Consider the following 26306-nt stretch of genomic DNA (forward strand, 5'->3'; position numbering starts at 1 on the left):
GTTCGCGGGAAGAACGACTGCCGGAAAGCCTCCGTGCGCGCTCGAATCTCTCTAATTTTACATTCGTGATCTACTCGGGAGGTATAAGTAGGGGGAAGCAATATATTCAATACCTCATCCAGAAACGCACCCTTTCGAAGCCTGGACAGCAAGCTACACCGTGATGCAGAGCGCCTCTCTTGCAGAGTCTGCCACTTGAGTTTGCTAAACATCTCCGTAACGCTATCACGCTTACAAAATAACCCTGTGACGAAACGCGCCGCTCTTCTTTGGATCTTCTCTATCTCCTCTGTCAACCCGACCTGGTACGGATCCCACACTGATGAGCAATACTCAAGTATAGGTCGACCGAGTGTTTTGTAAGCTACCTCCTTTGTTGATGGACTGCATTTTCTGGGGACTCACCCAATGAATCTCAACCTGGCACCCGCCTTACCAACAATTAATTTTATATAATCATTCCACTTCAAATTGTTCCGCTCGCATACTCCCAGATATTTTACAGAAGTAACTGCTATCAGTGTTCGTTCCGCTATCATATAATCATACAATAAAGGATCCTTCTTTCTATGTATTCGCAATACATTACATTTGTCGATGTTAAGTGTCAGTTGCCACTACCTGCACCAAGTGCCTATCCGCTGCAGATATTCCTGTTTTTCGCTGCAGTTTTCTAATGCTGCAACTTCTCTGTGTACTACAGCATCATCCGCGAAAAGCCGCGTGGAACTCCCGACATTATCTACTAGGTCATGTATATATATTGTGAAAAGAAATGGTCCCATAACACTCCCCTGTGGCACACCAGTGGTTACTTTAACGTCTGTAGACGTCTCTCCATTGAGAACAACATGCTGTGTTCTGTTTGCTAAAAACTCTTCAATCCAGTCACACAGCTGGTCTGATATTCCGCAGGCTCTCACTTCGTTTATCAGGCGACAGTGCGGAACTGTATCGAACGCCTTCCGGAAGTCGAGGAAAGTGGCATCTACCTGGGAGACTGTATCTAATATTTTCTGGGTCTCGTGAACAAATAAAGCGAGTTGGGTCTCACACGATCGCTGTTTCCGGAATCCATGTTGATTCCTACAGAGTAGATTCTGGGTTTCCGGAAATGACATGATACGCAAGCAAAAAACATGTTCTAAAATTCTACAACAGATCGATCTCAGAGATATAGGTATAAAGTTTTGCGCAACTGCTCGACGACCCTTCTTGAAGACTGGGACTACATGTGCTCTTTTCCAATCATTTGGAACCTACCGTTCATCTAGAGACTTGCGGTACACGGCTGTTAGAAGACCAGCTGCGTGGAAGGAGCAGTCTTTTGGAAGGAGATTATAAAATGAACATCACTAAGAGTAAAACCAGGATAATGGAATGTAGTCGAAACAAATGAGGCAATGCTGAGGAAATTAGATGAGCAAATGACACACTAAAGGTAGGGATTAGTTTTGTTATTTTGGTAGCAAAATAATGGTTGCTGGTCGTTGTGGGTAGATACAAAATGCAGACTTGGAATAACAATAGAAGCATTTTTGTAAAAGAGAAATTTGTTAACAACTAATGTAAATTGAAGTGTTAGAAAGTCTGGAGTGTAGTCTTTATGGAAGTGCAATGTGGACAGTAGGGAATTCGAACAAGAAGAAGCTGTGCAATGGAAGAATGCTGAACATTAGATGGGTAGATGGAATAACAAATGGGTAGGTATTGTGTTGAAATTGAGAAAAAAAATTGCTGCACAACTTGACTAAAAGAAGGGATCAATTGATAGGACACGTCCTGAGGCATGCTGAGGAATGTGTAAATCGTCAGTTTGGTAATGGGAGGGAAGTGGGGGGGGGGGGGGGGGAAGGGGGAGAGAACACTAGAACTGCGGAGTTTCTGACGTCCCTAAAACGGTGGAAAAGGGCCATTTTGACCCAACATAAAATATTTTCGTATTTGACTGAAACAAGTACTTTTTTTAGTGTTTGTTAATCCATACTTTATTTCTAGAAATCACAACAATTATTTACAATTATAAATAATAAGTACTAATTTATTTGAACAACAATCCATCATACAGATTTATTGTTGTTACTGCTAACAAGTTACTTAACTACAGCTTTTAATTTATTAACTATTCATACAACCTTCTACACACATTTAGTGTATTTGGCCCATTTGACTCTCACATGAGTTTTACAAAAAGCTCTGTATTATTTTTCACTCAAGTCATTTCAAGCTGCTAGACGCACTTAGCACAGGTGATTTCTGCTTCACGTGCATATTTTCTGCACATGACTTTGTGTCACTTTTCACAGTTTTCTCTGGTCTTGTTGCCTTTTCAGAGGCTGATTTGGCACTTCCTCCGCTTTCTAGGTGATTTCAGTCCCATATCCTCTTCCTTTGCCTGATGTTCTTGCTCTTTCGTTCCCTTGAGTTCATTTGCCAGTTGAAGTATGAACTTCTTCCTTTCCATTTTCTTGTTTATTACTATATTATAGATGACCCATGCATTTATTGCCGCCATGTCCAATATGTTGTTGAAGACATGCATGGACCATCTCCTACATGCAACCTTCGTAGTATACACTCCTGGAAATTGAAATAAGAACACTGTGAATTCATTGTCCTAGGAAGGGGAAACTTTATTGACACATTCCTGGGGTCAGATACATCACATGATCACACTGACAGAACCACAGGCACATAGACACGGGCAACAGAGCATGCACAATGTCGGCACTAGTACAGTGTATATCCACCTTTCGCATCAATGCAGGCTGCTATTCTCCCATGGAGACGATCGTAGAGATGCTGGATGTAGTCCTGTGGAACGGCTTGCCATGCCATTTCCACCTGGCGCCTCAGTTGGACCAACGTTCGTGCTGGACGTGCAGACCGCGTGAGACGACGCTTCATCCAGTCCCAAACATGCTCAATGGGGGACAGATCCGGAGATCTTGCTGGCCAGGGTAATTGACTTACACCTTCTAGAGCACGTTGGGTGGCACGGGATACATGCGGACGTGCATTGTCCTGTTGGAACAGCAAGTTCCCTTGCCGGTCTAGGAATGGTAGAACGATGGGTTCGATGACGGTTTGGATGTACCGTGCACTATTCAGTGTCCCCTCGACGATCACCAGTGGTGTACGGCCAGTGTAGGAGATCGTTCCCCACACCATGATGCCGGGTGTTGGCCCTGTGTGCCTCGGTCGTATGCAGTCCTGATTGTGGCGGTCACCTGCACGGCGCCAAACACGCATACGACCATCATTGGCACCAAGGCAGAAGCGACTCTCATCGCTGAAGACGACACGTCTCCATTCGTCCCTCCATTCACGCCTGTCGCGACACCACTGGAGGCGGGCTGCACGATGTTGGGGCGTGAGCGGAAGACGGCCTAACGGTGTGCGGGACCGTAGCCCAGCTTCATGGAGACGGTTGCGAATGGTCCTCGCCGATACCCCAGGAGCAACAGTGTCCCTAATTTGCTGGGAAGTGGCGGTGCGGTCCCCTACGGCACTGCGTAGGATCCTACGGTCTTGGCGTGCATCCGTGCGTCGCTGCGGTCCGGTCCCAGGTCGACGGGCACGTGCACCTTCCGCCGACCACTGGCGACAACATCGATGTACTGTGGAGACCTCACGCCCCACGTGTTGAGCAATTCGGCGGTACGTCCACCCGGCCTCCCGCATGCCCACTATACGCCCTCGCTCAAAGTCCGTCAACTGCACATACGGTTCACGTCCACGCTGTCGCGGCATGCTACCAGTGTTAAAGACTGCGATGGAGCTCCGTATGCCACGGCAAACTGGCTGACACTGACGGCGGCGGTGCACAAATGCTGCGCAGCTAGCGCCATTCGACGGCCAACACCGCGGTTCCTGGTGTGTCCGCTGTGCCGTGCGTGTGATCATTGCTTGTACAGCCCTCTCGCAGTGTCCGGAGCAAGTATGGTGGGTCTGACACACCGGTGTCAACGTGTTCTTTTTTCCATTTCCAGGAGTGTATTTACGGGTCTCTTAATCAACCACTTCCACCCTGTACTTTGTTGCATTGTACGTAGAGTGTTACGGTTTCAGGCTTTTTCTTTCCTTCCCTTCTTATTGTTACTTCAGCAAGCAGCGTACTCAAGAGGAATGATTTTTTATTCTTCTTTTCTTTGTATACAGTCAAGTTGCAGTCTGCGTTGCTACTGTTGTGCAGTATTGCACAGTCTCTGCGGCTTCCTTACATCAACGGGGATTTCACGACGGATCTTGTTCATTGTACCAACTAATAAAGTTTTCTTTTCTTTGAGTTTTTAGCAAGTTGAAGAGACGTAAAGAAGTCGTCTGTGGTCACATTTCTTCCTTGATTTACAAAAGGCTCCATGAGATGGAGAACGACACTCTCCAAGTGGTTGTTTCTCTCTATGCCTGTCCTCTTTGCCAAGGCATGAGAAAGCATTACATACATACTTTGCCATTACATCAACAGCCAACGAGAATTTGAGACCATATTTGTCTGGTTTGTTGGACATAAATTGAGTGGATCTGCATCTTGCTTTGCTTGGTAACAGTTGCTCGTTAATGATCATATTTTGTGCAGGGTGGTAAGCGCCAATACTGTTTTCGATGGACTTTCCCCAAATTTCAGATCCTAAGCGAATTTGTTGGCTGCCAGGCGTTCAGCCGGGGTTGATTTTTCATCAAAACGGAGAAATATGAGAAGCTACTGAAATCTGTCCCTTGGCATAATGTCCTTGATAAAAGCAGGCCCCCAAGAGTGCGACCAGAGACCTTCTACAGACATACCTTTTGTGCACAATACATGATGGCTAAAGTTCCTCCAGTTCCTCAAGTGACACAGTCCAGTCATTGTTTTTTGGTACTTTTCAAACATTTGATTCTGTGTATTTCTTCATGAGACTTAGCATCGCTTCATGAAAAATAAGACAGAAGGCACTGATGATGGAGCTGTCTACTAGTTGGCAAGCGTACACGGTGGGTCCTCCTCCCCCCTTCAGAACATTCTTAGCTGACCGCCGTCCAGAAGATGAATAATTTCCGATGTCCCACATGGTTTCATCCCTTGCTATCATCTTTGTAGACGCTTTCAATTGTATCTGCTGTGGTGAAAGAGATGATTATTGACGTATATCAGCATCTGAATCCTCTTCCACTAATCGCCCCTCGTTCACAATGTCTTCATCTTCACTTGTGTCGGGTACATAATCATCATCTTCATTAGTGAAGTCAATTTCTGATTCGACTTCGGGATTCTCTAAGAGAAGTAACACTTCTTCATCAGAAAGTCGACGCTGATGATACAAGTTCGAAAACGTGTTTCATGGACAAATACTGCCTGAGTGACGCAACATAAGCTGCGACGGACTGGAATGAACATGTGCCAAGTCACAACAATGAGAATCAACTGCTCAGCTTTACTGCTCACTGTTGCCACTGTATTGTTGGATAATTTGTTTACATTCAGAAGAGAAATTACGATGTGGTCAATTTGACCCCTTCCGCAGATCTAGGTTACTGAATGAAATGACGAAGAAAACTAAAATATTTTGTAATTACTAAAAGATCTTCAAAAAGAGGAGAAAAATTAGAAAAATTCTCATAATTTCACTAACGAAGTAAATAAATTGGATATGACAATGAACGAAAAATGTATGCCAGGGGTCATTTTGACCCCTTCCGCAGTTCTATCGTTAAATAGATGTTGGTAGTTATGCAGAGATGAAGAGATCTATGTAAGATAGACCAGCAAGGAAAGCTGCATCACTCCAGTTTTTGGACTGATGATCACAGCAACAACAATAACAACAATCCTTTTAAAGAATTAGCCCTTGGCAATTATTGCAATTTTATGTGTCCAGGCATTATATTACTATATTTTCAGCTAATGTAGGATTGTGTGCATTGTCATCAACATGCATAAATATGACTAATTTTCAAACAAAAGTATTCTTGTTTTATTTATATTCGTAGTACATGGGAAACTCGATGACAGAATTTTTATGCAAGTTTATACAATTTTATACACTGTGACCTGTATTCAGCTAATCGATGACTTTTTAGTTGCAATGTAACCTCCGATTAGAAAAAATAATATAAATAATATTCACATTTAGTGTAACCTCCCAACAGACAAAAAAATATAAGTATATAATTCACATTCAGCGTAACCTCCCACATATAAATTCTGTAACCTTGGAACAATAAATTGTGACTATTATCTTAATAAAAAAATGTGACTCATAGATAACCTTTCAATAATTGACTGTGAATTTAAACTGGTAAATTTTGGACGTCAGCAGTGCTGCGTCATGGCCCTGAAAGATCATACTGAATAAATTGAAAATTCTTACCTCAATAAGGTCGCTGGATAACGCGTATATATCTGCTCCTATAAGAAATTTTTCTGGCACAGCCCTGTGCAATGCTGGCCGATAGATTTGTCATGTATAAAAAGAAACAACTGATTTTTCTTTACAATAATTGGGATGACCATGGATTGGAGAAATTAGTAAGTTCTTTAAATTGAGATGAATGATTATCAAAAAATAATTTTTTATAAGAAAGATTATTATTAAGAGATTTTTAAAAACATTTACATAGGGTTTGACATAACAATAGTACATATGCGCGAGGCTGCTTTTACCTTATCTTATATCGCTCAGGCTCCCCCATTGCTCCCCATGACCGGCCCAGCCAACTCTACACACACAACTGCTTGCTAGCAACTACTTACTCCTACTGCTACAGACACTGCTCTTACTGCATACAACACTTCTCGCTGGTCTGAGATTCTCTTATAGCTTACATATCACAGGCAGTGCGTGAGCAATCCATCGAAATTACATCTGCTCGAGTGCACTAGCAACAAGTTCCTTAATCATGGACCTCTTACATAACCCTCCACTGGGGGGGGGGGGGGGGCAAAAATTCACAAAGTATATACATATATATAACATTAAGTACAGAATCCCCCCCCATAAACCATGGACCTTGCCGTTGGTGGGGAGGCTTGCGTGCCTCAGCGATACAGATAGCCGTACCGTAGGTGCAACCACAACGGAGGGGTATCTGTTGAGAGGGCAGACAAACGTGTGGTTCCTGAAGAGGGGCAGCAGCCTTTTCAGTAGTTGCAAGGGCAACAGTCTGGATGATTGACTGATCTGGCCTTGTAACAATAACCAAAACGGCCTTGCTGTGCTGGTACTGCGAACGGCTGAAAGCAAGGGGAAACTACAGCCGTAATTTTTCCCGAGGGCATGCAGCTTTACTGTATGATTACATGATGATGGCGTCCTCTTGGGTAAAATATTCCGGAGGTAAAATAGTCCCCCATTCGGATCTCCGGGCGGGGACTACTCAAGAGGATGTCGTTATCAGGAGAAAGAAAACTGGCGTTCTACGGATCGGAGCGTGGAATGTCAGATCCCTTAATCGGGCAGGTAGGTTAGAAAATTTAAAAAGGGAAATGGATAGGTTGAAGTTAGATATAGTGGGAATTAGTGAAGTTCGTATGAAACGTCCCCTTTGAAAAATTATACAAGACTGTGCTTAACCTGACACACAATATTTTGTTAGCGCAACGCAATCTGACTTTCAAAATTCCCTACAAAAGAATGGCCCTGACTAACATTAAACTATACGTTTCACAAATCACTTACCTCACAAAAATCTTCGCTGCTCAAGCTACTGCAATACAGCAAGCGCCACTACTGCCAGCTAAATAAAAGATTCAAACTATGGAAGGCATTAACTACTGATAGGGATAGTTAGCAAATGAAAGATATTAATAGAGAACAAACAATGTATTTACCTTGATATCATCATATATAAATATAGCAGTTCATGACAAATTTCAAAACTCCGCCATCTCTCTCCCCACATCCACCACTGCTGGCGGCTCACCTCCAACTGCGCAACGCTACGCGCTGTTCACATCCAGCTGCTGCTGCCCAACACTACAATGGCAGACAACAATGCAAACTAGCCACAGACTGCACACAGCACAGCCAGTGATTTTCATATTGAGCGCTACGTAACGTTGCCAATAAGAAAACATAAACAGCCTACTTACATAGAGAAAACATAAACAGCCTACTTACATAGCCCCCATGCTCCCCACAAAAATTTTACAAATTTTTTTTGGGCAGTGGCCAATAATGATTTGATAAAATTTTTCATAATTACAATAACAAAGATATCAAATGCACACACTTATTTATACAACGTTGGTCAAAAGCTAAAATTTTGTCACAGTCCATAAAGACAGTCCTGATCATTCATGATAATAGTAATTACAGGTTGTTTTTTTTCACAAAGTCTCATTAGTAAAAGAAATTGCACACAGAAGTAGTGGATTTCCATGCAGTCTTGAAGAAGTAGTGTTGTCCTTCCAACGGAAAAACAGTGCTGACTCTTGACATGCTGACAGGTAATGGGCCACAACAGAGCAAACCCACAGCAGAGTCAATCGAAGTTTTGAAGAGTATTGGTAGGTAGGTCATCACAGAGCAGACCCACTGTAGTCCTGGTAGAGATTGTGGTATTGGTGGGCCACCAGAGGTGCAGACCCACTGCAGTCCTTGTAGAAATAATGGTACTGGTGGGCCATCAAAGATGCAGACCCACTGTAGTCCTTGTGGAGACGGCCAGCAGCCATCTGTTACGACTGTGCAGGTGCACATTCACCATCGTTGAAGAGTCTTGCGGAGAATATAGCAAGTCCATAAACCACCACTTGTGCACTCACAAAGTTGTTTTGGAATTGTCCTTAGAACGAGCAATGCTGTTATCCAGTCCCTTGCTGAATCATTAACACACATGCAAACACTAACAGTCCCTACTTCTCACATATTGTCCATATACTATGACCAACAGAAACGTGTGCAGTAAAATGTAACTTACAAGTCAATAATAAGATGAACTGGTGACAATTACAATTTTATAAATTTACAACATGAAAATACAATTACAAAGGTACAAAATACATCATTAAAGAACATAATAATACAGATAACATTTGTAGTACAGGCTTTACAAAGAATAGAAATAGACATATACGTCAGTGTTACAGGAATTATGATATAAGTACATACATAAAAGATCAAAATAACTTTCGAAACATCAACTTCACACATGAGCATTAAACAGAACGGAATTAATAATGTCTAACATCTTTACAAAGTAAATAACATATTATTAATGCAAATTATATTTGAGGATAACAGTATTCCTCATCATAGTGAATGTAGCTTAATATTAAAAGAAGAAAAAATTCTATGAAACTACACAGAGACAGGAAGAAAACAAATACTCAAGGGTACACAAACACATAGTGGGATAACACCAATAGGAAAGGAGAGGGTTCGTTTTCAGTGTAACATTTGGTACTGCAGTCCAACCCAAAACTTCATATATCTTTCCTCTTATTTCATCCTTTGTTTCCACCAAAAAAATCCTATCCAAGCATGCTTTCTGTATTCTATTCATATTTCTTTCAATAATAGTTTTTCTCCACTATACACTACTTCTTTTATTTGGCCAAACCATTTTCCTATAGATTCTCAATGCACTTCTTCCAGTTCATCATAGTTAGTTTCTTATATAGTCTACCCCTCTTAAGCTAACTTAAATCTACTGAGCTCAGATGCTAAACTAAGGGACGAGGCAATGCAGCAGCACATAAAACAATTAATATAAACAGCAATGAAAAAAAATGGAAAATCGCAAAGCAAGCTACAGTAAATCTAAATTAACAGAAAAAATGCAAAATTACAACTAAAATGAGCCAATGTGCAGCAACAAAAAAATAAATCTGGCTTAGCAGAGTAACACAAATTAAAGTTCAGTAGCACTATGCCTGGCAAACAGCAGCTTATATCTAAACATGACATAGCTCAAGCAGAAAAAATATTACAGTAAAAACAACAATGCAGATAAGGGAAATGTATATTCACATCTTAATATCTATGTAATTAAAGTGGTGCACCACAACAACTGATTGTAAAAAGAAATATTACCATGTACTTGAAAAGAAAATTATGTGTTACTGTTACTAGTTCCTTCTTATTGTTCTTTCCTTTCCAAGTGCTCCTTTTTTAAAGAATGTGGATCATAAAATAATTATTTAATAGATCTGTTGACAGAAAGTGTTCACATTAGCAAATGCATTTCATTTTATAAAAGCAATGCTGCAACACAGCTGGAAACCAGATATCAAATGAAATAAGCAATTATGCAAACCAAAGCATAAAAACATCATTCAATAGCTATGTGGCATTTCGTAAGTCAGTAGCTCTCAATTCTCGTAGAAAGACACTTGTCATTATCAGGTTTGCAGATGTAAGAATATTTCCGAGGATAATGGCCTCCCCTTTTTTTTTGTTCTACCTGTGCTGCTGAAAAGGGCTCGCAATAATGGCTTTTTCTCCAGGCGTCTGACACAGCTGGGTGCCCGCGACGCATTACGTGCAGGTGGTCACTTAACTTTCATACGGAAATATTTACGACAGCAGTTTCTGCTACCGTTGCAGTCTCATATAAAAATATTTCACAGGTCAAGAATTAGCGTTGCAAATCTGTAGAAACAAAATCCTATAAATATAAGTGTCCAAAAAAAATATTCGTCAGCATTGTGATACAGTCATGCATTTACGCACATTTCATAACTCTTAAAGTACGATTCTTGGTTTCCAACATCCTGTTTCACAAGTCAAGAGTCCCTACCCACTATTCATCACTCCTTACCTTATTACACATATACGTATCCATCGACACTCGTCAATATTTCGTCATTATAAATATGAAGCATAATCAAATAACTCATATAGCCTCAGCCTATTAATCATAAACATACCTCAGCAGCATAATACACATCGTCGTCGTAAAAATAACATCATAACACCTCAGTCAAATCTCAAAATCGTCGTAGCTTCCTCCAATAATTAAAAAAATTCTCTGCTCATGTCAAAAGTGTCATCTGCCTCAAACGTACTTTAAAAATCATGATCTCATACCAAATACATCATTCAAAGCTCTCATAGTATCACAATGATTCCGAAAAAATATGAACAGTTTACAAAGTACAGACAAAATACAGTTTCATAAGTGTGAAGTTACCCAACTGTATGATTGCGTAAACATGTGTCACTGATGTAGTAAAATAAATGTTTGTCTCTCTCAGTTAAATAATCAGATAGCTGTGTAATTTGTGTGTTAGAGAAATAAGGTACCGATGTGTAAAGTTGTATAAGCAAATACCATATTAGCTAGGGTTCCTTGTGGTTGCCACACACATGGTACACAAAGTAAGCGTGTACCCCCCTGAGGATTAATGTAATTATACCCTCAGGTGTTACAGATTACAGCAATGGAATGAAATGTATCATGGAAAAACTTTGTATCATTGTACTTCAAATATCTTAAAAAATAAATGTTTTAAGTACAAAATTAATGACTCAAATACGTGTACTGTAGCGCTAAATGTGCGTCTTGTTGTAAGATAATCTCTGTGGAAGTGTCGTAGTTATTTTCCTCCGAAAGCTAAGTTCTGCAGAAGCCAATGTACTTACCTCATGATAAACAAAAGTGAAATGCTTTGCGTAGAGATATCTTAGTTATTACGCTTATTGTTGTGATGATGAAAGTACTGTACTGTAACGTATTGTTGTGCTATGGAAAAGGCAGTCTCATTGTAGCTATACTACAAAAGTTACTACTAAAACCTGTTTTACTTTCCAGAATAAAACAGAAAACTGTGCAGATATAAAACAGAAACACTGCAAAAGCAACATTGTAAATTTTCACTCATTAGTAGCGTCGTGATAAAACCGTGTAGTTGTCACATAAACTAACCACTGTGTCGTCTGGTATCTCACAGAAAGTACTTTAAACCCAGAATGTATTTTCAAGGAAACCAAAATGTTGCATTAAAATCTCATTAGCAGTACTGGCAAATGTTCTAAGTATGTGAGCCTTATAGTCGTTACGTAATCGTGCAACTAACAAGCAAGAATGTACAAATACAACACTGTGTCGTCTGTTCACTACAACAATGCATTCGTAATTTCTGTTTAAAAATGTTCCCTAGGTTCTAGACTGGATATTTAACTTCAAACATAGTTGTATGTTAACAGTTTCTTAAGTCTGACACAGCATACTAGTAATGTAAAGTGAAAAGTTATATGGCAAAGACAAAGTTAAAAAGCAGATTATCTTTCAATAAACGGTTTAACATGTGAAATGTGGTGTAAACCTTTACTCTTCCTAGTACGCAGAGTTTCAACTTCAACGCAATTGTCATGCGGTATACGTCGGTAAAGAATACTGGAATTTTTCTCAAGGTTAGCGTCTTACGTTATTTTTCTCGGAGCCAGCGGGCGCACGCGGCTGCCTGCTGTGCGAGTCATTGTCTGTCTCTTTGTTGGCGCGCGCCGTTATTGGGATTAGGAGACCTAACTTCTACAAATTCACTCTGACGAGAAGGCCCTGCCCTGTTTGAGTCCCGCCAGTTCTGATGCAATTCAGGTCTGTCGTTATGATTATCTCGTCTGTCGTCATGTCGGTAGATTTCATAATTTCTTTCTTGTCGGTCATGTGGTGGAGAATTTCTTCCTGAATCGTACCTGCGCGCTGAACTGTTGCGTCTGAAGTTATTCTGTCTCCCTTGATAATAATTGTTTTGGTTCCCATATTGTCTGTTTCTCTGATTGTCTCTGTGATAGTCATTACTACGGAAATGCGATCTTTCTCTGTAACTATTATTACTCTGCCAACGGTTGTCGTACGGGTGGTGTCTATTTTGGTCACGATTTGCGTTGTAAGAATAGACCAGTCGTGTCCGGTTATTGTTTCTGTCGTCACGGAATTGTGACGGATGTGACCTGTAATTGTTGTGTCCTTGTTTTCGCGTTCCGCGATTATCAGTGTCAATTTCTAGTTCTTGTAACAGTCCCTGAAAAGATTCAATGTCATCTTTGCAACGTCCTGCTAAAATAATATGTCGTAAATGTTCAGGCAATTTGAGTAAGCAAATGCGGATGAGTTCTGAGGGGCTGTATGGGTTTGAAAGATACTGATTCTTATGCAACATGTCTTCAAAATATTTGACAAGACTGGAAAATTCAGATTGTTCGAAATGTTTCATCATTATGATGCCATGTTTTACACGGTCTTGTGTGGCTTGAGACCAATATGCTGAGAGGAAGGCATGGTAAAACTCTCCTTCACTGTGGCAATCGTGAATGACCGATCGCATTCTTACAGCTGGTTCATTCTCTAAATAGCCACACATAAATTCTAATCTGTGTTCTAACGACCAGTTGGGAGGAAAACAATGAGAGAATTGATGGAGCCATGCTTGTGGATGAATGTCGTTGCCAGAATTCTTAAATGTTTTGAATTTACGTGTAGTAATGAACAGCTTATAGTCAAAATCGTCATGTCGGCGAGTCGCATATCGGTCATTGTTAGGTCGTGTCGGCCGTTCCATCTCAAAATTCGGTGCACATTGCCAATTTCTTTGATAACTTCCGAAATGCCCTGTGTTATTATTTTGCGGCTTTTCCGTGTTTCTAAGTCCCTCTTCCCGTGTTGGAGCGCGAGTGTCCTCTGAAATACGTAATTATTGTATTACCTGTGTCAGCTGATCTTGTACTTCCCGGATTTCTCTTTGGTGTTGTGTATTAATTTGATTCTGATTTTGTTTGAATTTTCTGATTTGTTCATACTCTTCTGTGTCAGTGAAGGCTACAGGTGTTGTGTTATTCAGATCATCATCTACCTTTGTAGATAAGTTAGTGAACTGATCTGAAAGTTCAGCTACTTTATCCGATAGTGAAATTATTTCCTCTGTATGTTTTTCTGAACCAAGTTTCAGAGTAACTACTGTGTCCTTTAAGTTTTCCTGAGTTTTTGCAAGTTGCGTAACCGAATCGGTAGATGCAACTGAGTCAATTTTAGCTTGCAAGGTGTCGTGATTTTCATGAACAATGGTTTGCAGTTCTTTTATGGCTGCTTCGTGATTCTGTAATACATTTTCATGCCGCGAAAAAATAGGTTGAAAATGCTCACAAATTTGTGTTTTTACGTCATTACAGACTTTTTGACATTTCGATTCAATGTTATGTAACTCAGTAGTTAAACCTTCACGTGTTTTTTCAAGTGTGGTGTCTAACTTTTGAACCTTTTGCTGTGTTTGTCTCTGATTTTGTTCCATTGTGTCTAGCTTTTGAAGATTTTGTCCCATTTGTCTCTGATTTTGTTCCATTTGTTGCATTAATTGCAATAATAATGTATTAGTGTCTGGAATCTGTTTCTCTACGCTTTTCGGCAGTGCATTTGCACCGGCAACATTCACATTTTGACAAACAGAAAATGCGTCTTGACTTATTTGAGAAAACGGTGATAACCCAAAACCTGAATCTACAGTATTTGCGATATTGTGTTCTCTCATTCCCGATTCCTGAGGCGAGCTGTTGCCGACCAATCGATCGATAACGCTTCCCTGTTCACTACCTGTTTCACTGTCTACACCATTGTTTGCCGCCCGCTCCATTTCCCTATGCGCAATTACCAAATTACTACTTTGAACATTAGTTAATTCATTACTCTGCGGCGCTAACACACTGCCTTCGTCTTCACTGTCATTTCTCAGTTTACTTTGGAGCCTAATATTACGTTTTTCACACGCCATAATTGTCACAATATTTCACACGATAACACAGAAAAGCACAATTTGAAGAGCAAAATAAAATAACATAGCAATGGAAATAATGTCTACTTAATTGCCAGCGCAGCTGCGAAATACTTGGTGCAAATCTACATGCATGCCACAACTGTTTTACTGTACAACAATGAAAGACTGCAACTACAAAGGAGATTTTCTCTACAATTACGCGCTAGCAATAAACAAAATCTACACTAATTACACAAACTACAACAAAAAATCAGAAGATTCCAGTGAGGTATCCTCGGCTAAGGGTCGACATATGAAACGTCCCCTTTGAACAATTATACAAGACTGTGCTTAACCTGACACACAATATTTTGTTAGCGCAACGCAATCTGACTTTCAAAATTCCCTACAAAAGAATGGCCCTGACTAACATTAAACTATACGTTTCACAAATCACTTACCTCACAAAAATCTTCGCTGCTCAAGCTACTGCAATACAGCGAGCGCCACTACTGCCAGCTAAATAAAAGATTCAGACTATGGAAGGCACTAACTACTGATAGGGATAGTTAGCAAATGAAAGATATTAATAGAGAACAAACAATGTATTTACCTTGATATCATCATATATAAATATAGCAGTTCATGACAAATTTCAAAACTCCGCCATCTCTCTCCCCACATCCACCACTGCTGGCGGCTCACCTCCAACTGCGCAACGCTACGCGCTGTTCACATCCAGCTGCTGCTGCCCAACACTACAATGGCAGACAACAATGCAAACTAGCCACAGACTGCACACAGCACAGCCAGTGATTTTCATATTGAGCGCTACGTAACGTTGCCAATAAGAAAACATAAACAGCCTACTTACATAGAGAAAACATAAACAGCCTACTTACAAGGAGAAAGAAAACTGGCGTTCTACGGATCGGAGTGTGGAATGTCAGATCCCTTAATCGGGCAGGTAGGTTAGAAAATTTAAAAAGGGAAATGGATAGGTTGAAGTTAGATATAGTGGGAATTACTGAAGTTCGGTGGCAGGAGGAACAAGACTTCTGGTCAGGTGACTACAGGGTTATAAATACAAAATCAAATAGGGGGAATGCAGGAGTAGGTTTAATAATGAATAGGAAAATAGGAATGCGGGTAAGCTACTACAAACAGCATAGTGAACGCATTATTGTGGCCAAGATAGATACGAAGCCCACACCTACTACAGTAGTACAAGTTTATATGCCAACTAGCTCTGCAGATGACGAAGAAATTGAAGAAATGTATGATGAAATAAAAGAAATCATTCAGATTGTGAAGGGAGACGAAAATTTAATAGTCATGGGTGACTGGAATTCGAGTGTAGGAAAAGGGAGAGAAGGAAACATAGTAGGTGAATATGGATTGGGGGACAGAAATGAAAGAGGAAGCCGCCTTGTAGAATTTTGCACAGAGCACAACATAATCATAACTAACACTTGGTTTAAGAATCATGAAAGAAGGTTGTATACATGGAAGAACCCTGGAGATACTAAAAGGTATCAGATAGATTATATAATGGTAAGACAGAGATTTAGGAACCAGGTTTTACATTGTAAGACATTTCCAGGGGCAGATGTGGACTCTGACCACAATCTATTGGTTATGACCTGTAGATTAAAACTGAAGAAACTGCAAAAAGGTGGGAATTTAAGGAGATGGGACCTGGATAAACTAAAAGAACCAGAGGTTGTACAGAGATTCAGGGAGAGCATAAGGGAGCAATTGACAGGAATGGGGGAAATAAATACAGTAGAAGAAGAATGGGTAGCTTTGAGGGATGAAGTAGTGAAGGCAGCAGAGGATCAGGTAGGTAAAAAGACGAGGGCTAGTAGAAATCCTTGGGTAACAGAAGAAATATTGAATTTAATTGATGAAAGGAGAAAATATAAAAATGCAGTAAGTGAAACAGGCAAAAAGGAATACAAACGTCTCAAAAATGAGATCGACAGGAAGTGCAAAATGGCTAAGCAGGGATGGCTAGAGGACAAATGTAAGGATGTAGAGACCTATCTCACTAGGGGTAAGATAGATACCGCCTACAGGAAAATTAAAGAGACCTTTGGAGATAAGAGAACGACTTGTATGAATATCAAGAGCTCAGATGGAAACCCAGTTCTAAGCAAAGAAGGGAAAGCAGAAAGGTGGAAGGAGTATATAGAGGGTCTATACAAGGGCGATGTACTTGAAGACAATATTATGGAAATGGAAGAGGATGTAGATGAAGATGAAATGGGAGATACGATACTGCGTGAAGAGTTTGACAGAGCACTGAAAGACCTGAGTCGAAACAAGGCCCCCGGAGTAGACAATATTCCATTGGAACTACTGACGGCCTTGGGAGAGCCAGTCATGACAAAACTCTACCATCTGGTGAGCAAGATGTATGAGACAGGCGAAATACCCACAGACTTCAAGAAGAATATAATAATTCCAATCCCAAAGAAAGCAGGTGTTGACAGATGTGAAAATCACCGAACAATCAGTTTAATAAGTCACAGCTGCAAAATACTAACGCGAATTCTTTACAGACGAATGGAAAAACTAGTAGAAGCCAACCTCGGGGAAGATCAGTTTGGATTCCGTAGAAACACTGGAACACGTGAGGCAATACTGACCTTACGACTTATCTTAGAAGAAAGATTAAGGAAAGGCAAACCTACGTTTCTAGCATTTGTAGACTTAGAGAAAGCTTTTGACAACGTTGACTGGAATACTCTCTTTCAAATTCTAAAGGTGGCAGGGGTAAAATACAGGGAGCGAAAGGCTATTTACAATTTGTACAGAAACCAGATGGCAGTTATAAGAGTCGAGGGACATGAAAGGGAAGCAGTGGTTGGGAAGGGAGTAAGACAGGGTTGTAGCCTCTCCCCGATGTTGTTCAATCTGTATATTGAGCAAGCAGTAAAGGAAACAAAAGAAAAATTCGGAGTAGGTATTAAAATTCATGGAGAAGAAATAAAAACTTTGAGGTTCGCCGATGCTGAGGGGATTAGATTAGGAAATGAGGCACTTAAAGTAGTAAAGGAGTTTTGCTATTTGGGGAGCAAAATAACTGATGATGGTCGAAGTAGAGAGGATATAAAATGTAGGCTGGCAATGGCAAGGAAAGCGTTTCTGAAGAAGAGAAATTTGTTAACATCCAGTATTGATTTAACTGTCAGGAAGTCATTTCTGAAAGTATTTGTATGGAGTGTAGCCATGTATGGAAGTGAAACATGGACGATAAATAGTTTGGACAAGAAGAGAATAGAAGCTTTCGAAATGTGGTGCTACAGAAGAATGCTGAAGATTAGATGGGTAGATCACATAACTAATGAGGAAGTATTGAATAGGACTGGGGAGAAGAGAAGTTTGTGGCACAACTTGACCAGAAGAAGGGATCGGTTGGTAGGACATGTTTTGAGGCATCAAGGGATCACCCATTTAGTATTGGAGGGCAGCGTGGAGGGTAAAAATCGTAGAGGGAGACCAAGAGATGAATACACTAAGCTGATTCAGAAGGATGTAGGTTGGAGTAGGTACTGGGAGATGAAAAAGCTTGCACAGGATAGAGTAGCATGGAGAGCTGCATCAAACCAGTCTCAGGACTGAAGACCACAACAACAACAAACAAGTACAGAATGTATTAAGAAATGAAATAGAGTGCACACGCACTGAGTTCAGAACGTATTAAGAAATGACCAAATGTATATGCAATGAGTACAAAATATATTAAGAAATGACATGAGGTGCACATGCACTGTATAAGTCTTTATCATTTTACAAGAACTTAAACATTAAGAAATGAAATAAAGTGCACATGGACTGTAAAAGTCTTTAGCATATTTAGGACAACTGATCATATTAACAAATGAAATGAAGTGCACACACACTGTAAAAGTCTTTAGCATTTTTTTACAAGAACTGAATACATTAACAAATGAAATAAAGTGCACATGTACTGTAAAAGTCGTTAGCATTTTACAAGAACTGAATACATTAAGAAATGAAATAAAGTGCACACATACTGTAAAAGTCTTTACTATTTTACAAGAATTGAAACATGTTGAGAAATGAAATAAAGTGCACATGCACTGAATAAGTCTTTACCATTTTACAAGAATTTAAATATATTGAGAAATGAAATAAAGTGCACACACACTGTATAAGTCTCTAACATTTTTACATGAACTGATCTCATTAAGAGATGAAATAAAGCGCACATGCACTGCAAAAGTCTTTAGCGTATTTAGGAGAACTGATCATATTAACAAATGAAATGAAGTGCACACGCACTGTATAAGTCTTTAGCATTTTTTTTGCAAGAACTGAATACATTAACAAATGAAATAAAGTCCACATGCACTGTAAAAGTTTTTAGCATTTTGTACAAGAACTGAATACATTAAGAAGTGAAACAAAGTGCACATGCACTGTAAAAGTGTTTAGCATTTTTTACAAGAACTGAATACATTAAAAAAAGAAATTAAGTGCACACACACTGTAAAATGTTTCAGTATTTTGTACAAGAACTGATTACATTAAGAGATGAAATAATGTGCACACGCACTGTATAAGTCTTTAACATTTTACAAGAACTAGGAAAGGAATGGGAAGGATAGCACAGTGGGTTGCACATAGGTGCACGAAAAGCACAGTGGGTTGCACATAGGTGCACGAAAAGTCCATATGTTTCCACAGAAGCACAACACCAAGTGAGACAATCTGAAGTTCTCTTCCCTGAAGTATTTATCAGTGTAGCCAAGACACTGAAATGTTGTATTAATATTCTATGTTATCATTTTGGTAGTACATTAGGTACACCAAACAGTAGCACCATAATGACATCTCCATCGTTCAAGGTGGTGGACAGCTTGGTGTGTCAACACCACATTCTGGTAGAATCCATACTTTTATATCAACGTAGAATTAGTGCAAAAACCAAATATAGTGCTCCATGATCATGAGGATGGACAGGACATACGGATATTGCAGTAATTGCTGGTAGTTAGGTCAGAAGGTGAAGGACATTAAGTCTTATGCTAGTCATCATTCAGAATTACACTAGTGTAATCAACCAATTTGAATAATTATTGGCACTCATTAGCTAGTTACTGAACATTTATGTGCTATGTATGGGGTATTACAAACATTTTTCATAAGTCATCTAATTACAGTAATTATTGGCATAACATTTATGCATATGTCATCTCATTACAGTAATCATTGCCATTCATTTATAGAGTATAACAAAATATTATTAAGAACTCATGTCATTGCAGTAATTATTGACACTCATTGGCTAGTTACTAAACGTTTATGCACTATGTATGGAGTATTATTACAAAACATTATTCATAAGTCATCTAATTACAGTAATTATTGGCATAGCATTTATGCATAAGTCATCTCATTACAGTAATCATTGGTATAGCATTTCTGCATAAGTTATCTCATTACAGTAATTATTACAGAACATTATTCATAAGTCATCTAATTACAGCAATTATTGGTATCATAAGTCTTCTCATTACAGTAATTAGTGTCATAGCATTTAAGCATGAGTCATCTCATTACAGTAATCATTGGCATCATATCTCATTACAGTAATTATTGGCACTCATTGGCCAGTTACAAAGCATTTTTTATACATTATTCAGAAGTCATCATTCAAAACAAGAGTTATTGCATGTAGCATCAAGCTGCTAGTGTTTATATAAGATATCATGTAAGTGACATAAGACATATTTAAAATGTAAGACATTGTAACTATTACTCAAGGTCTGTAGTCCACTAATACATAGACATAATGGAATCAATACATCAGAAAAATTTGCATTATATTTAGGATTAAACATATATCTTAAACTGGTAGCATTATTTATTTGTATACTGGTAACAGTTGGGACTGGTAATAATAAATTTTTTGTGCTAGCAATGCATTGCATTGGGATCAATAGTCAATTGCTGGGGCATGAAAATATTTGCTTTTGACTTATTGCTAGAAGTAAGGATTAATAACATCATTAGTCATGAGTCAGCTGTAGCAAGATCATGAAACAAGTAGAGTATATGTTATCACATTCATGAATGACACACACAAATGGGTAAAAAATCCAAGTATTACAACAGGTTTCATAACTATGTGTTTATAGCATATTAATATCATCAAAAGCTTCTCCTGGAAAAAATACAAAACAGATTATTGACCTGAAAGAAAACATGTATATTATGCTGAAAAGTAATAAACTTCGAATTAACAGGTAATGAAACGTGTACTTAATATGTGTGTGCTCTAGCTGTCTTTCCCGAAACATTCAGTCATTAAACAATGCGACATATGACATGCTGTCAAAGGAACTGCAACAAATACTTAAATAACTACATAGCATTTCTTAACTAACAGAAAATATATAAACTTCATCATTTTCATCATCTGCAAAGAAAAACTTCATTATTCATATTACCATATCCTTCACATAACTATTCATCATCATTTATTATCATCTGCAAAAAATAGACACATCATTATTTGTATTACCATTTACTTCATACAACTATACATAGTATAGAGTTTCTTATGTCTAGCATATTTCATCACTAAAATTAACATGTATAGTTCTGTCTGACAGCCTGCATCAATCGCCTCAAATTCTGAAAGAAAAATAATTTGTTAAGACTGCTATTATACGGTGCATATAGTATATTCTTGTTCATGCTTGTTAATTCTGATCCATTTACTGTTCATGACAAAGTATGGCATTTTCTTTCTTTCATTGCTATCGTGAAATTTCCATTTCATAGTAAGCCACTGTGGTTGTATAATTTATTTCCTTTACATGGTATTGCTTTCTGAAAATGATGAATAAGGAATAATATCTTGCATTTAAATCATATACCCATTAAATAAAAACTTGTTTCTAGTGATATAGCTAAGCATACAGCATAGCATGACAGAAAACGTATTAGATCAAAACCATAGACAATTTTTGGATAAATAATGTGTGCATACTAATATCTTCTGTCCAATGTGAAAGTCATGGTGTGTACAAACCTGTTTTTGATGTCTTCTCCGGCGCTCTGCGGCACGTTTGATGTTGTTGAGCGCAATGTCAATTATTTCATGATGGCGTAGTCGACGAGATGTAGGGAAAGATACTAATTCTTTAATTTTGTTAGGTGGTTCAACATTTTTCAATATAACAGTCGGAGATAGCATAGTAGATTCATTTGGTATGGAGTTCATTACATCCTGGAATGAGAGTATGTGTGTATCCCAATCAATATGTTTTTTAAGGCAGTATATTCTACATAGTTCACCAATTTCTTTCATTAGTCGTTCAGAAGGGTTCGAAGAAGCATGCTACCTGGATATATAGATTGAAGAAATCTTTCTGGCTCGTAACATAGGTGTCCATATCGCAGATAGAAATTGTGATCCATTGTCGGAAATTACTTTCAGTACATGTCCTACATGAAATTAAAAATGTTTTACAAATGCATTCGAAATAGATTTAGCAGTAACTTTGCGTAACGGAGTGAAGGTAACAAATTTCGAAGTGAGTTCAACAGCATCAAAGATGTAGCAAAAACCTCTATTAGCTCTGGGAATTGGAGCAAAAATGTCTACAGCGGCCATGTGTATCAATTTAACGGGTACAATGGGATGTAACGGAGGAATATGTGAAGTCGTGTATGATTTAGCTTTCTGGCAGATTTTACATGACGCTAAAACTCGTCGAATACGTTTCTCCATGTTGACAAAATAACAGTTCTGTCTCAGTATAAGAAAACATTTTCTGGCTCCATAATGTGCGTAACTTTAATGAGTATACCAAATTAATTTGTTAACAAGCTCGTCAGGAATACATAATAACCAGTTGTTGCTGTCAGGATGAGACCGGCGAAACAGAATGTTCTTGCGTACAGTATAATGGTTTCTAATGGTAACGTTACTCCTATCTTGCCAAAGGTGTTTAATTTCTTTCCACACGTTGTCTTTGCTCTGCTCTTGTGCTATGTCTCGTAATGACGACGAAATGAAATTTTCAAATGCAACTTGTTGAATACACATGACGCTAGAATTTGCTTGGCAGAATTTGGTTGCGATGTCTTGCTGATTGTTGCTAAGAGAGCGGGATAGTGCGTCTGCTACAATATTTTGTGTACCGGGAATGTGAACAAGTGTAAAATTAAATTCCTGTAAATAAAGTTCCCATCTGCTTAACCTGTCATGTGTAAATTTAACGGAAAGCAAAAACTGGATAGCTCTATGGTCTGTGTAAACGGTAGTATGTCTTCCATAAAGAAAATGCCTAACTCTGGTAAATGCCAATACAACACATAACGTTTCAAGTTCTGTAACAGAATAAATGCGTTCAGCAGGTGACAGAATGCGACTTGCAAAGGCGATGTTTTTAATTACTGTATTACCGTCTTCTTCAATTTCCTGAAAAACGTGTACGCCTAAAGCTGTGTTAGAACAGTCGGTGGCAATGGAAAACTTTCTGGTAGGATCTGGGTGTGATAAAAGTGGTCGTTCAACAAAGCTTGTTTTAGATTGACAAATTCAGACTGTGCTTGGCTATCCCACGACCAAATAGCGTTTTTACCCGTCAACTGGCATAATCTAGGGGTGTCTAAAGCAGAGTAATGAATAAATTTACGGAAAAAGTTAATTAATCCCAAAAAGCTGCGTAGTTGTTTCTTCGTCGTAGGAACAGTAATTTCACGTAAAGCTTGAAGTTTTTCCGGGTCAGGCGCAATGCCATCTGCTGAAATTACGTGTCCAAGAAATTTTATGGAAGTTATGCCAAAGTGTGATTTGCTAAGATTAACTGTGAGTCCTTGTGCATGGAAAGTTTGCAACAGTTATTCAAGAATCAGATTGTGTTCAGACCAGTTAGCTTCTGCGATAAGGATGTCGTCTACATACGTTGTGATTCTGTCTTTAAGTTCTGTCGGAAGTATAGTATTTAAACAGCGAATAAACGCTGCTGAAGAAATTGTTAAACCGAACGGTAATTTGCAAAATTGATAACAATCACCAAAACAGAGAAATGCTGTGTACTTTCTGCAGTTCGGATGGAGCTGAATATGCCAAAATCCCGATTTCAAATCTAATGTGGAATAAACAGCAGTACCATGAAATTTCTGTAGAGGTTCTTCTAGTGTCTGTGGGCGATCTGTTTCATTAATAATAGTGTCGTTGACATGACGCGAATCAAGTACGAGGTGAAGTGAGCCATCATTTTCTTAACAAAATGGAGTGGGTTTATGTACGGACTAACTGCCGGTTCAATAATTCCTTGGTCTAGCATAGTTTGTAATTCTTTCTCAACTTGTTCTCTGTAGTTATACGGAATAGGATAATGTGTGGCTTTAAATGTGTCACGCTGTTTAACTTGAAATTCATACATAAAACAGGACATAGTACCAGGGATGTTGTCAAAAACTGGAGCTTGCTGTAAAAGAATTTTGCGTAGTTGTGTACGTTCGTCGTCTGTATTTGCGCTGCTTTGTTTTACTTTATCAGAAATCATTTGCATAACGTCATAGCTTCGTCTGGTGTATTGTGGTTGTGTACGTACGTATCTGTGAACAATGTGGAATGACAGTCCGTCTTCCGCGATGTAGAAATGACCTCTGTTCGATTAATTGCCTGTTCATCTGCAGATAAAGCGTGCTGAAATTCTAATGCCAGTTGTACATTCTCATCCTTTAACATTAAATAGGAATTTTGAAAGTCAATAATTGCATCATGTTGTACCAGAAAATTCGTACCTAAAATAACGTCTGTTGTCAATACGGGAACAATCTAAAAATTTGGGTGGAAAGTATGACCTGCAATACAAAACGATAAGTGTGTCTGTAATTTTACATCTACTCCTTTAGTAGATACTGCTCCTTTTACTTTAATTTTGCCTAATGGTAACGTACGATAAATATTCTCTTTGTTACATTCGTTGAAGGTTTCTTCATTTATAACTGACATAGGAGATCCAGAATCGACTACTGCTGAAAATGTGGATGATCCAATCTTTACTTCAATGACAGGGTGGGAAATGGTTTTTTGAATAACTGGTTTTTCATGTAAAAGAGTGTCTCGGATGTCGTCAAATGTAATAACATTTTAGTGAACAAGATTCTGTGTATCAAAAGTATTTCTTACGTTGCTGGAAGATTCAATTTGTACCGTATGTAGTCAAATTCTTTCTGACGTGCTGTTATTTGCGGGAGGATGCTGTGGCATTTCAACTATTTGCACTGTTCTGTTATTTCTTCCTGACGTATTAGGTTCGGGATGATACCGACTGTCCGGTTCATTCATGATAATTTGTTGTTGCAGATGATTCTGCTGCTGGTAAGACCTACTGTTATTAAAAGTACGCTGAAATCTGTGATCATTATTTTTACGTCTGTCATGATAGTCATTGCTATACGGCGTGCTGCGATAGGAGTTGAAATGATGTGTTTTCTGTACGTACTGATTTCCTTGTTGCGGTGCGTTACTATTTGGTGGAGCCGACGCTCTACGTGTAGGCGGCGAAACATTAAAGCTTGGTTGACCTTGCACATTACATTGTTGGTTAGGTATGCTAACTGGCTGGTTTTGTTGCTGTTGTGGGGAAAAAACCCCTATTGTTACCAAAATGTGTTTCCTGTTGCTGATAATTTTGACGGTACTGATAATTAAAATTTTGTCTGTTATTAAAGTTCTGGTGGTTGTCGTTCCTGGAGCGTCTATTACCTTCGCTATTGAAATAGCGTGGCTGATCGTAATTACTGTATGTTGGATGGCCTTGGTTATGATGTGAAAAAGTTTTGTTTATGAAAGAATAATCTGATTGCTGAACTTCCAAAAGCTGTAACAGATCTCTAAACGCCGAAACATTTTCTTTCTGCTGTCCTGTTAAAAGTGATACTCTTAACGATCGTGGCAATTTAGAAATACATAATTGGATAAGTGTTGATTCACTGTATGGCTCACTTAAGTATTGGTTTTTTTGTACCATGTGTTCAAAAAATTGCGTGGCAGCGGGAAAATTTGAGTTTTCATAATTCGGTAAGCTAATTAATTGATCCTTGATTCCGCGCTGTGTCGTCTTCGACCAATATGCTGACAAAAGCATTCTGAAATTCTACTACCGAGTAGCATTGTCTCGCGATCGGTCTCACGCGAGTTGCCGGTTCGCCTTCCAAAAAACTGCACATAAATTCAAGTTTGTGTGTTACGGGCCAATTTGGTGGAAGAGCAAAGCTAAATTGTTGTGTCCAATCCAAAGGGTGAATCTGTGTTCTGTCGTTTTTAAATTCCTTAAATATCCTAACGGATAGAAAGTGCTTGTAATCAAAATTATCGTCTCTGAATGTCTGAACAAGTTCAGGATTGTATGATAATCTGTTTGTCTGTGACTGTTCGGAATCTAAGTCACATACTCTCTGTAAATTACCAAAGCTATACTGGCTGTGTAAGTGTGACAAATGTTCAGAATATGGCATATGCGGTGACGTGTTAGAGGCTGAAAAATTTTTCATTTCTGTCACTTCTTGCTGTAAAGACGACAATTTTCTACGCAATGTATTGTTGGACGAACCTATCTCACTGATTGTCAGCTGT

General features: G+C 38.9%; 1 protein-coding gene across 1 annotated transcript in view; it reads left to right on the forward strand.

Annotated features, from left to right (window-relative positions):
- Positions 1-26306, forward strand: part of LOC126475403 (mucin-5AC-like) — a 145673-nt gene that overhangs the window by 50195 nt on the left and 69172 nt on the right. The gene's annotated exons all lie outside the window — the stretch shown is intronic.

This window comes from Schistocerca serialis, chromosome 4 (assembly GCF_023864345.2).
Source record: "Schistocerca serialis cubense isolate TAMUIC-IGC-003099 chromosome 4, iqSchSeri2.2, whole genome shotgun sequence".
Taxonomy (NCBI): Eukaryota; Metazoa; Arthropoda; class Insecta; order Orthoptera; family Acrididae; genus Schistocerca; species Schistocerca serialis.